The sequence below is a fragment of the Bactrocera oleae genome, chromosome 2 (genome assembly GCF_042242935.1).
Source record: "Bactrocera oleae isolate idBacOlea1 chromosome 2, idBacOlea1, whole genome shotgun sequence".
In the NCBI taxonomy this organism is placed as follows: Eukaryota; Metazoa; Arthropoda; class Insecta; order Diptera; family Tephritidae; genus Bactrocera; species Bactrocera oleae.
Window position 1 is genome coordinate 81,856,512 of NC_091536.1, and position 12,726 is coordinate 81,869,237.

At 36.1% G+C, this 12,726-nt stretch overlaps 1 long non-coding RNA gene across 2 annotated transcripts; it reads right to left on the bottom strand.

Annotated features, from left to right (window-relative positions):
- Nucleotides 1-1,027: 1,027 nt before the first annotated feature.
- On the bottom strand, nt 1,028-5,653 carry LOC138855807 (uncharacterized). Of its 2 annotated transcripts, XR_011394928.1 has the most exons (3): nt 4,733-5,653; nt 3,893-4,048; nt 1,028-3,845 (listed from the first exon to the last, which is right to left on the bottom strand). It is a non-coding gene; the product is annotated as an uncharacterized lncRNA (long non-coding RNA). The 2 variants fall into 2 exon arrangements; XR_011394927.1 differs by lacking the exon at nt 4,733-5,653 and having other exon boundaries at nt 3,893-4,655.
- Between the last annotated feature and the right edge of the window lie 7,073 nt (nt 5,654-12,726).

Here is a 12,726-nt window from a genome sequence, read left to right on the forward strand (position 1 = left end):
AAATTTAAGTGCTCTGAGTGTTTATGGTAAGATCACGTTGATGTTCATTCCGAATGCAATCTTCATATGAAGTTAATCAAACACAATTTATCGATATTGAAGTAAAAAAGTAAATAATGTCACTAAATTAGCATACTTGATGACGTATAATGCCTAACATAAAATACGTATGCCTGTTATTGACGCAGCGACATCTGTTGGTGGCAGCAAATCTTCTCGCTTCTTTGTTTGGTTGTGTATCGAATGGTTTTTTACATAAAATGCATTCCATCCAGCTATAGGTGCTGTACTCGTATTGCATAGTACAACGCGAAACTCGCGACTGGTGTCTTAAATTACAATGGCGAATACGAAACAAGAATAGAGGGGAGTTTTGCACTTGCAACTACAGCACAGAGCGGGCAAAAATGTAAAGTTAACGTCAAATCCATGTATGTTTATGTGCAATATATATGCAGTTGCAAGACACGCAAATACTCAGAGGTATGGCGAAATTGTATTGCGTAGTTGTAGATCAGCGTCGCATATTAACATTCCCTTTAGGAAAATACAGGCTGGTGGAAGGCATTTTCACAGGTGAATGAATCTAGCAAATATGCTATATGACAGATGAATAAATCTTACAAATAATGAGTAATCTTATTTAAGCTGGCACGAAAGCACACCCTTATTTGTTGTGGTAGTTCTTATAGAGATGTCTAGAGCTTGGATTGTTTTCTGGGGTACTTCTACGTCGAATGACTCATTGAAACACCGCTTCAAAGAGCTTCATGAATTTCGGGAATCTTATTAAAATACATATATGATATTAAAAAGAAAGACTTACGTGACGCGAAGATTTTTCGAGTTTCCCGACTCTATTACGTAGCCTTTCGACTATTTATGGAAAGCTTAAATCATTTTTAACTCAATTTTTCCTTCAGGGAGAAAGGCTCTTTTGCGTATGCAACGCTATATGGGTACTTGTGCAAACTTATATGAATATTTGTTCCGAACAGCCATATGGTAAGGAGGAGCCCAGTTCACATCAGGCGAATGCACGTATGCAACGCTTTTCATAGAAATTTTATTACAAAGATGTGAAATTACAATAGCAAACTAGAAGAATGATGAAAAAATGCAAACAAAAAGGGAGAACGCATAAAAAATGCAAGCTAAAATGTAAGGGACAGGCAACCGAACAGACAGTGATCCCACGTTGGCAAGTAATGGCGGCAGCTGGCATCCAGTAGCTCATGTATCCAATTCATATTAGCCCATTGTTCGCTAAGCAATTGCATGACACGCTGCTGTAGCTGTCACCGGCCCTCTTTATACGCATTTGGAGCGCTTAGCTTGAATTTGTCGTCATGCATGCGCGTACGTCTGTGTCGGTCCTTCGCACGCAGCAGCGGTTTCATTACTGCTCTTGTCAGCGTCAGGCTGTGCTCTATAACCTAACAAATATAAAGTGCATGTTCGCCGAAAATTAAGTTGACTGCATTTTGGCAAATGCAAATATGAGTGCAACTGAATAAAGACTGTCATTTGTCTGCCGGATCTGCTCATTCGCTCAAGGACTTCCATGTGCCGTACACTTCGTGTACTGCTCTGACCAACTTAAGCCAAGTGAATTTGTTGCAACTCAAGTTGACGCCCAAGCAGCTGGGTTGTCAGCACACACGCCCTTTCTAGAAATAAATTTGTAGCTTATTAAATACTAAGTGAGAGCGCGGAAATAAAAATGAGTTGCAGAATTTTAACAAATAATTAAAAATGAACTAGGATGGATGGGTTCAGTTAGGCGAAGCGAGCTCTGGATACTCTCGCCAATTGGAGGAATGTAAAAAGCAATAAATTCCATATTTAACAATACAAATTATGGGCCAATTAAACAATATTGGGTTACCGAGCGACTTTTTGCTAATGGCAACGTTTTTTCTCATCAAATTATAAGTGTAGAGTCTAAGATATACGGAGGGTAGGTACCCAGTATATTACACGAAGTACGCGAAATATATTTCGGGACTATATGTGTAGCTTTTTGCAAAATGTATAGGTATAATGATGGGAGCTACACAAGAGTTTCAATATATTATATAAGTTATCATTAGAATATATAAGAGTGTCATTAGAAAGAAGCAAATATAACGCATTAAACCAACGCTTCAATTAGAACATGGTTTTCAGCAGTGTCCGTGCCTTATTTTATTAAAAACTTACATTTATTTAAGTCTTCAGGCTTTATATCAATCAAAGAATTTTTCACATTTTGGCAGTAATTTGGTGTTGCGTTCATACACAGTGCTAAAACTGGTGTGAAATCTATAAAGCAAAACATGGCAGCTTTGAGAATAGCAGCTATACCACTTTAGTGTCCAACTCCCTGACTTTGTACTTGTAGTTGCTTTCGCAAGTAAATTTTTTACCGAGAGAGCAGCGTCGAAAGATAGCTAGCAGAGAACTTTTGTATCGATGAGAGCTAATATAAAATTGCATTTACGTTCAGCTAGCGCTGTGCTATGTGAGTGATAATGTTTATTTTATTAATTTCGCTAGTCAAATCGCTGTTCCCCAAAAATGAACACTGATATTCTCTTTACAACATGCAGCTAAAATATGCGGTAAAAGCTGATGGTGTAGGTATGATGTTATAATTCAACTTCATTTTACCACATCTCAAAATAAACTGAACTTTTTTTATGGTTAAGGCGATAAAATTCCTTCCGAATAGATTAAAGATGTCAACAAAAGACACATAACAGAACTACATGAACATTGATTGCTCATTGTGCTTTCCCGAGTATATATGTTAGCATAAAAGAAATTGCTTTGAGCTGACTAAATATATTTTTGACATTCCAATTAAGTCACATTTTGGAATAAAAGAATTTAGTTCGAGTTTTTGATGCCAAATTTGATCGAATCGAATAGCCGTGATTCGATAGTTTCTTTATTTAGTTATGGTAGGGTTCAAAATATATACTAATTTGCAATTTAGAGTCATTTCGAAAAACTTTTTTTCATGAAAAATGTTTTCATTTTACAACTACTCGACTAAAACTTGCTGCGCTTTGTAAGCAATAACGCATCGATTACCGTATAGTTTCAACAGGCAATAGAAACTTTCGAAAATAATTGCAACTTTCTCAAAGCCGACAAATATTTATAATTGTTCAAGTTCAAAATTATACGAAATTCAAAAGTCTATAAGTGCGCCTAAGTGGCTACTTTGCCAAGAGAAGTAAATTTCGCTTAGTCCCATTTGACAAATTTAACTTTCGCACAAACTTCACTTGCTCATTCAAGTATTAATAAAGGACTTATTGTCACAAATACCGTCTGCAGGCACATTACGTGGTGGAAACTTCTAAAGTCGAACAAATATTTCAACGTATGTACCTGTGTATAGGTGGGTGAGTGTGCATCGATTTTGGAGTTTCATTTGAATTTACGCAAAAGTCAAGCCATAAATTCCCGCGCTCACACGTGTTGGCATCCGAATGCCGGCAAATAAAAAATGTCATTTGCCCAAACTTTACATTGAAAATTTAGGCAAAGGGAGAATGACTGACTACCCATTCTCGAAGGTGGCGTGGCACATTGATTAATGGTTCCGGAAATTCGTACCTGCAGCAGGATGATTATTACTTTTCTCGCATGTTTATTGCGGCTAGAGAAAGTTGAGAAAGGTTCTGAATATTGAATTACTGGTGCCCATGTGTTTGTATGTGTGCGCATAGTATTGGAAATATATCTAAATAAATATTGACACTTCGTTTAGAAATACCAATTTAAATAACAAGGAATAAAAAGTGGAGAGTCCAATATACGGTATAATAGACTACAAAGAGCTCAGAAATAGCCTTAAAAGAATTAAAATCGAATATTTAAATTTCCAAAATACTATTACCTGTGATTTTTCCAAAAACACATGATCGTATCCCCATTTTCAAACTACTGGGTTTTCTAAGAAGCCTCATAATGTCCTTTGCATCACCGTTGGCTAGCCATTTTAGGCCTTCCACGAAACAAGTCTGAACTTTCACTTTGTTGCTGGTTCCTCGGTCTGCACATGTTAAAACTTTCTTTATTGCATAATATGTAAATTACTTGATCTGGCGGTTATGTATGAGGAGCGTAAAAGTAATATATTAAGTTTTAAATTAGAAAGCAGTTAACCAAACAATTTATGGAAAATATATTTTTATACGCTGAACAGGGTATATTAAGTTTGCCACGACATTTGCAACACCCAAAATTAAACGTCAAAGACCCTATAAAATATACATATAAATAAACAGCGTGACTAGCTGAGTCGATGCAGCCATGTCTGTATAAATGCGAACCAAACCCGAAGTACCTCAGTTTTGGAGATATCGATATGAAAATGCACCTGTATTTTTCTCACCAAGAAGCTGCTCATTTGCCGTAAGGGCCGATATCGCACTGCTATAACATATATTTGCCATACAAACTGACCGATCAAAGTTTTTGTGAGCAATATTTCGTAATTATGAAGCGTATTATAGTTTCGGTACAATCGAAGTTAATGTTTTTCTTGTTTGCTTTCACTTTAATGTTTGATTAGAAAGGATTTACTCTTAAGACGAAATATAGAATTTTTAAATATTAATTAATAACTTTTTATGAAAATGTTATTTTTTGTAAGAAACAAAAAAAAATCTGTGAATACTAGTGTCAATTAACAAAATTCTTACAAATATAATTTTTTGATATAAAATTTGTTTACTTTTAAAAAGTTTACTTCTTCGAAGCTGAGTCGATTTAGTCATTTCATTGGTCCGTTCGTTCGTGTAATTTTAATTTGAATATATATTTTTAATAACGTGTTTACAGTAAAGCTCCAAAGAGTTTAAGCAACATTCACCTTAGTTTTTTTTTCAAAAACGCACCTAAAAATTTTCTGTGCAGCCTTGACTTCTTGATAAGATAAAACGTCCGTATCTTCAATAGGAGATAATTTTTAAAAACAGGTAACTACATATCTATTCTTCATCTTGAAAAAAGCGTCTGCCGTATGTGCATATTTGATTTAATTAAGCAAATTTGAGGCTCTTAAAAAAGTTAATTAATTTCTTACAATATATTATTTTATATTCATGGCAACAAATATGAACTTTCCGCAAATGTAGCGACTCTTTATAATACTAATGAATTTAAATGCAATCAAGCGCTGATAACACCACATACATATATACACATGTATATACCTTTGACCAATAGCCAATTGCGTTCAATATATGTATATACGTATCTATGTATGCACGGCTATGCAAGTTATTCAATTGAAATGCCATTCACGTACTTTGCTTCGTATAAATCTGCTTATAGCATATCCTTGAAAACTGCATTAGTTACAAATAAAAATTCGGCTCAGTCCCCGAATATATGATGGAGCGTCTTAAAGAAAGGCGCACCACAAACCAGCGAATGTGTCCCAAAAGCTCTCAACGGCCCAGCCAAATAGCAGTGCAATGTACCAACAAGCAAACGCCGGTTGTTACCGTTAGCAGGCAACAACCGAAGAGCGTTTTACTGTCCCAAAACCAATACAGACAGCAAATTCCTTTTCTGCACGGCGAAGCACAGCTGATGTTGCACAATACGTACCATAAGAGCACACTGGCACTCAACACACCAACACGATTTTGTTTTCCAGTAAGAGAGCAACGGCAGAGAGCACGTAGTGTGTTTTTTGGCGCATGCGCAGCAAATAAATTGGTTTTTCATTAAATTTTCCTATCAACTTTCAGCTGACACAAACAAACTGCACACGTTTGTGCCGCACTATTGGCGGGGCGCAGCAACAGGCTATTGGGGGATTAAAGTATCAAGCTGCAGTCCAACGGACGGCAGAACAGCGGAGCTGGGATATAGCGTTGCGCTATTAGGGCGGTGCAGAAAGCAATAAAGTAGTCATTGTTGCGAAATGTTTTTTCCGCGCATTGACCCAATTTTAATGGCGTGAATAGGGTCTGGTTCGCCACACACACACACTCACACACAGCCACATGCCAGTGAAAAGCCCGGCCATAAAACCGTTCGTTTGCGAATATAATGCACCATTTACAGTTCGGTTCTTTCACAATTTGCATTGTCATTTAAAGACACTTTATATTGGTCACATTTTCGAGTTTTTATTCATTTGTTTATTGCTGTTGTTGTTGGTTTACCTCCTTTGCATAACTGCATATTTGCATTGGCAGCACTGTGAGCACTTCGATTTGCAAATTTTATTGTGAAAGCAAAGCGAAAAGTTTTGCAAGAATAACAAGCGCCCATTACAAGTTCAATGCTTGCTAATGCAGCATTTGGCATTCGACCACCCCCCCATCCCCTTCTCATCACCAACCTACCGCCTGGTCAAAATGCTCGACCGCGTCACGTGCACACGCCGCTTCTTGTCTGGCTCACATTGCTATACAAAGTTATTTACGATTTACGTTTGAGCGCACTAATGTCCAGAAATTCACTTCAAAATGTAAAGTTTTTCTCTTCGCATTCGCTTTGCAAGTCTTTTGAAGAAGAAAATTGCATTTCGAATAAATTTGATTTCAGCAGATAAATCCAGCAAGAAGGAATGACTACAAAATGCCCGGTGGCAACGGAGCATTGATAGGGAAGGCGTGGTTGATATGGGGCAGAGGAACACCAACGGCATTCCCTTTTACGCTGTTTTCACGGCGACTGGCACGAGTTTATGTTGACAAGTACATGTTCCAAATCTCTTCAAATCCAGCCGCAAATTTGTTACATCAATTTGTGAATCAAAATTAATAGAAACATTTTATTCAGCATTCTTAAATGGGAGTCTATGACCTCACTGTTATAGCGGTAAAATAATGAGCTTCGATCGCATAAAGTTTTCGACATTAATTCTTCATTATAAAGGTTCATTTTGAGGCCTAAAGTGTGGAATGTGTACTAGTATATAATAAAAACAGGTTGATCAGTATCATATCAAAATTTATTTTTCTCTAGTTAAGATATTTACACCAAAGAATACAATTGTTAAACTTGTATTTGGTTGACTAACTCAACTAATTAGTGCACGTACGTATGAGGAATGTGGAGCTCAGCTGTGATAAAACTTAACATTAGAAAAAAAAATCTTAAAATGCACGATCTAAATGTTCAACTACAGCCGCTAGTTTCTAAAAAATGTCTAAAACGATTTTTTTCCAGTTCATCATCCGTTATTATCGGTTTGAAAAGACGCGATTTCGTATATGTCATCACTTTCTATACTCAGCTTTACAGAACTTTAAGTTAATTTCTAGCCTAACCTTAAAAATTGCTAATCTAAAATGTACCTGAACCTGATCTGAACTGTAACGCTAAACAGTTTAATCACACAAAAGCGCGGCTCCGAAGTTAAAAAATTAAATCGACAAACGACGCGATTATTACCGAACTTGACATTGAAACAGTAAGTTGTTGTTAATATATAATATAATTCTAGAGATCTTCCCAGGCCAAATGTTGTTTATTTCTTCAGGTCGTACAGTCAGAATTTTAATTCGATCAATACTTTAGTTTGTTAATATAAAAACGATTTTAATAAACCGGCAGGCAAAAAAGTAGCTATAAGAATTGACTCAACATATGCTATAGTTTAGCCTAACCATCAAAAAGAACAATTGGTTGGCGGTATCATTTTAATATTTCGGGCATACTAAAAATTATATTTCTACTTTCATACTTTACTTCATTTTATGAAAAAATTGCTGATATAAAAAATTGTCTTATGAGTGTACTACGCCAGCGAAACAACAATTCAATTGGGTAAGCATAAGCTCTGTACAATGCGGCAGTCGCATGAACTCATAATAGAAGAATTCAATCGATTATCGCCCCCGATACTATTTTGATTAATAAAAAACATATAATTTCTCTACAAATGCGAACTTTTCAGTCCGCCGTCAGCGGCATTTTTTTAATTAGTAAATGAGAAGAATGCATATTAACAGAATTTAATTTATTTTAATAATCAGCAATTCATTTTGAAAAATTATTAATTCCTTAATCTTGTAGCCGATCTGCAGGAGGCCCTACGTAAAAAGTGTCTGGTGATGAGAAAGATTTTTTTTGCTTCAAATTGTCTCAAATTCAAAATCCAAAAAAGTTATTATTACTATAGATAAATACAATAAATGATCGAAGAACTAGCCAAAATTTTAATAGTTTGACAAAATAGCGGTTTTCCAAAAAGAAATTTATTTTTTGTGAATAAAATTGCACTTCCGAGTGGTTTTACAATAAAAAATGTTATCAAAAACCATATTCCTTCAATCATTAGCTGACAAATATATCTAAGAAGATCGTTGGAAATTTCCGATCGATAGGTTCAGTCATTTCGGAGAAATTTTCTTCACCAGCTCTGAAAAATGTGTTTCGAGAAAAACGCATTTAAAGTTTTGGCAACCGATTACAGTAAGTTAAAAAATTCCTACAAATACGCTCATATCACCGAAACTAATTCATATCTTCAGCGAATATTCTCAAATACATTTACATTCGATATACATTTAAAAGAAATTAATTTTCAAATTTACAAGTTGATATAACTAACTCTTAACTGGCTAAAAAACACCGTTACAATAATAGAATTTTGTTACCATGATTATCTGGTGCACACCTATAACTTAAAGTCAATGTGTCCAGTTCTTAATTAAGTGAATTAATTTGAAATTATTCTATTTAATTATATATCAATGCCTGATCGGTTACCAAGTATGAGTATTACATGTTGAGCACGCTGTTGATATGATGTATGCGCATATTCATAAGTATTTACGTAAACCAAAAATGTGCGAAACAGTTGTTGCTATACAACAAAAACTAAACGAGGCATGCTTAGCAAAAATCAAGCGTCAGTCAACAACAAAAATGGCAAACTCATACACTCCAACAACAAAGCATTTTTCAGCATACTCACTTCTTATGGAAGTAAGTTGAAGGTAGCCATCAGCAAGCGGGTAGCTGATGACCTCTCTGCCGACGTACATACGCACATACTATTTGATGTATGAGGGAGATTGCTTGTTTATATGTGTACGGTACATTTTGCTGCAAATCATTTACGTAATCAAGTTAAAGCCAACATTCTGGGCGAGTTGATAAGGTCATCGGTGGCGCTTTGTCGGTTGGCTGATGCTGGTGCATTATGCGCATTTATAAAGCTTATATTGCAACACTGCCGGTGGCAGCAAAATCATAACCGTTACAATAGCCATTGGTACAGTAACGCCGTCATCGTAAGACAAATAGCAACCGACGTTCCTGCAACACTTAGTGTATTTATTTGCATTTGTTCCGGGTTTGTTGCATCCTTCAGTTGCAGATATTATACTGCAGCATTGCGGTTAATATTAGCGCAGCGTACATTTGCATGTGCCCTTAACACCGTCGCCGTCACCGACAAAGCCAACACCAGCAAAACATTCTCATTCGCGTGTTTGCGCCAACCGCACTCCAGCTTACCAGCACACCGCAGCGCATTACGCTCTTCCGGCACATTAATCAAAAACTCATTTTTGGTATTGCCAAAACAGTCGTGATGAAAGCCACGTCGCGCCCTCATCCCACAGTTCCCGTTCCCCTGCCGCTTCTCATCAGTGAAGCGTTCCGACATTCCACAAAACATTCTGCACGCCTCTAATGGGAATGACATGGCTTAAACCTACTGGCGCCTTCCCGCATCTCGTTTGCATCGTTGCTGTTGTTGTTGCAGTGCGTCATTGTTAGCTTCCATGTCAGCTGCGCCCGTGAGCGCTTCGCGTTCATTGTGATTATTCACTCACCCCTCCGAGGAGCCACATCCGGCCCGAGCGTTTGGACCCGCGGGTACATTTAAGTGCCCTGACATTGAGTCATATTTGTCATTCGCGGTTATCATTTTGTATGTTTTGCTCGTTTTTGTTTCGACGCAGTCAAGCTGAAACTCATCCACAAAACATATGCAAATGCAATTACATACAGACAGACGTGTATACGGTATATAGTATGTAAAGTAACATATTTGCAGCGAGGCGTATGACAAACAATGAAATTTTCAAATCGTCAAAATTAAAAACGAAATCTACAATTGCGCCGGCAGCGTCACAAAGCTGATACCGACTGCCAATTTAAATTGTTTTGCGACGAACAATGAAGTGTGGAGAGCTTTGGAAAATGCCTGTTCATTATCATATATTTGAACACAACGCCGCTGGGATGGCTCAGCCTGTTTACAGTTCGTATTGATGTGGGCAATTTACGACGAACATTCAAAAAAGGAGTCTCACTCCTAACCCAGTGAGCGAATGTTAAGTAACTCCAATGTAATGAAGAGGGCGTTTTTACATTAAAAACTAAATTGAAATGTGTTTTTTTTTTATAGGCTTCTGTAAAAAATTTGGGTTTTGTGTTTTGTCCAGCTACCCGTATCTCACCACACTTGAGACTCACAAGCAGTTCCGTCATGCTAAATATACATGTATAGTTTTGGCGAACGTATTGCTTTTTTGATAGCATCGTTGCCCGCACAGAATTCCAGGTTCAAATCAAGTGCTGCAAAGCGCCTGAGTGGCTTTCGTATAAGTCTTGCAAAATCATTGGTTTAGATCTATTATGATTGAACCAAATATGTTATAAACTTTGTCCGATTCGGATGGGTCTCATTTTCGTGAAGTTCTTTTTTAAGCTCTAAATGTATTTCTCATTTTATTACTCTGCTTTCGTTTAGTAATTTTCTATAATTGGAAAAACAAATAATTGAAATATCTGAACATTTATTTTTTTAGTTTAGTTTTTACATATTTCTTAAGTCTATACCTTTAAAAATAACATACCTTCTAATTTTTGAAATAAATATTTCAATTCATCTTTAAATATCTATTTAAAAAAACAAAAAAACGTATTCAAAGCGTTGACCATTGCTTTTTACACATACCATGCCAATAGAAATGTTTGTCTTTTGAAGCAAACCAATCAGACACCCAATTATCGACTTCTGCGTAGGAATCGAAGTGCTGCTGAGTCAATGCTTGTTCCAACGATGACAATAAATGGTAATCGGAAGTTGCCAAATCTAGTGACTACGGCGGCTGTGGTAGCAGCTCTCAGCCAAGTACTTTGATTGTATCCTGAACCGATTTTGCTTTGCGTCCAGTCGCAGTGTCGTGTGACAAAATTACTTTGCCCTGTCTTCTGGCGCATTCTGGTCAATGCATTGTCCAAATTGATCACTTGTTGTCTGTAGCGATTAGTATTAACAGTTTCCCCATGTTTAAGAAACTCATGATATACTACACCCTTCTGATCCAACCAAACACAGATCATTGCCATCTTACCGAATCCAACTGGTTTTGCAGTCGATGTTGATGGTTGTGCCGGGTTAACCCATGATTTTTTTCTGTTTTCAACTTGTCTTTCACTCAATTCATGTGGCACCCATTTGCCACACTTTTGGATCTTTCCCTTAGCTTTTAAACGGTCTGAAATTGTTTGTTGTGCAACATTTAACATGATTGCCATTTGCTTTTGACTCAAAGTATCATCTTCAACATCTAATGTTTCAAAGTCATTCTTCGAAATCACTTTACGAAATTTCAGTATACAAGTATGAACAGGTTTATATAAATATATAATATATTGAATATATATATATATATTTGAGATTTTATAACTCAATGAAAAAACATCGTTTTAAACTGCAACGCTCATAGCCTTAAAGAAAAATGTTTGCTCCAAAAAACTCTTTTTTTTACCCAACGTAATGTATATATATATATATGTATATATGCTCTATTATGGATATGTACTCGACTAACTTAATTACGTTGCAAAGAAATATTATGCCAACAAATACCTTAGTTTACCGAAATGCTACCATGTAACACATACCATAGCCATATACTTGTATGTACCTATATGTTTGTATTGCCAGCAGAGAAGTGCATCTGTCTGTTAAGGAAATAAATGATTCACGTCCATACGATGCTCCACTTTCATTGCTCATTCCACTAAAGACCTTGAAAAACTTCATCTCTCTAACGTATGACGTTTGTGAGTTTTCACCGTCAGCCGTAGAATATTTGCAAGAATTCCCCTTAACCATGAAAATTTCATATTTACGAATTCTTAGGAATTACTATACCTATATACATATACACATTCATATATATATATGTAAGTGTGAAATCGTGAGTAATAGCAAACTTTATATTAGCAAACGTTTCTTTTTACACTCAAGTACTCATCTTCCAGATATGGTAGAGAACGTAATACTATTATTAAGGCATGTGTATATTTAAATAAATATATATATATTTAAGTACATATTCACTTCTAAATACTGGCTTGTTTCGCACAATTATTTTATGGAGTTATGGACTTAAAAGTCTTAAGCCAGAATTAAATACTGAATAACTTAACCCGTGCCGCAAAGACGATTCATTTACCATTTAAATACCATAATGTTTTCGTACTTTTTGCAATTAATTTTTTCATTGCGAAGCCAGTTAATATATTGCTGCGGCATCGAATTATTTTTATAGGAAATTGAACGCTTTACAAAAACTTTCCCTAACATTTTGCAAACAAATCAGTTGCGCCAAAGTTATTCAAAGTCAAAGTTGAACTACTATATGCATCAAGTGTACTGTATTCATAGAGTACACCATGTCGTATGAGTGACATAGAATTTATATGGCTCAAGTCATTTGATGTATAACTTGAACT